This window comes from Seriola lalandi, unplaced genomic scaffold, assembly GCF_002814215.2.
Source record: "Seriola lalandi dorsalis isolate HSWRI2012SDOR001 ecotype SW California unplaced genomic scaffold, Sedor1 jcf7180001979727, whole genome shotgun sequence".
NCBI lineage: Eukaryota > Metazoa > Chordata > Actinopteri > Carangiformes > Carangidae > Seriola > Seriola lalandi.
Window position 1 is genome coordinate 1 of NW_019450393.1, and position 1,053 is coordinate 1,053.

Here is a 1,053-nt window from a genome sequence, read left to right on the forward strand (position 1 = left end):
TGGAGGAGATGTGGATGTGGGTGAAAACTCACCGTCAGGTCCTTCCTGATGGCGAAGTTCTCCGGTTTGATGTCACACAGGTGCAGTTTGTGTGTGAAGTCGTTGTCAAAGTGCCACACCATGTCCAGGAAGCTCAGCGCGATGCGGTGCACCATCTCCCTGCTGGTCCACCTCCCGCGGGCTCCGGCCCGGTCCTGACCCTGCGGCCCGGGAGCAGCCACCTCCTCCAGGGAGAAGATGTTCTGGTCCCAGGCGTGTCCCGCAGACAGGTACTCCACCGCGTAGAAGTGACCGCAGGAGCCCAACACCTTGGCCACGTGGGTGCTGAGGTCCTGCAGGACTCTGAGGAGCCCGAGTGGGAGATGAAGGTTCAGGACTGAGTTCACAGAGACATGAGTCAACTACAAGTCCCAGAGAGCATTGCTGCGAGAAACATCCAACCAGAGAGCTTCATACTCTGTTGCTTATACTTTTAGCCATGCTAGTATTAGCCATGCTAGTTTTAGCCATGCTATCTTTAGCAATACTATCTTTAACCATGCTAGTTTTAGCCAAGCTAGTTTTAACCATGCTAGCTTTAAACATGCTAGTTTTAGCCATGCTATTTTAGCCAAGCTAGTTTTAACCATGCTAGTTTTAGCCATGCTAGTTTTAAAAATACTAGTTTTAGCCATGCTAATTTTAACCATGCTAGTTTTAGCCATGCTAGTTTTAAAAATACTGGTTTTAGCCATGCTAATTTTAACCATGCTAGTTTTAGCCATGCTAGTTTTAGCCATGCTAATTTTAACCATGCTAGTTTTAGCCATGCTAGTTTTAAAAATACTGGTTTTAGCCATGCTAATTTTAACCATGCTAGTTTTAGCCATGCTAGTTTTAGCCATGCTAATTTTAACCATGCTAGTTTTAGCCATGCTAGTTTTAAAAATACTGGTTTTAGCCATGCTAATTTTAACCTTGCTAGTTTTAGCCATGCTAGTTTTTGTCCACAGAGGATGAATCTCTCTGATCCTCTGACTTTCCATCTAGCGCCACCATGAGGTTTGTGGTTTT

At 45.5% G+C, this 1,053-nt stretch overlaps 1 pseudogene; it reads right to left on the reverse strand.

The window, feature by feature from the left end:
- Window positions 1-32: 32 nt before the first annotated feature.
- LOC147820176 (divergent protein kinase domain 1C pseudogene) lies at window positions 33-401 on the reverse strand (annotated as a pseudogene).
- Between the last annotated feature and the right edge of the window lie 652 nt (window positions 402-1,053).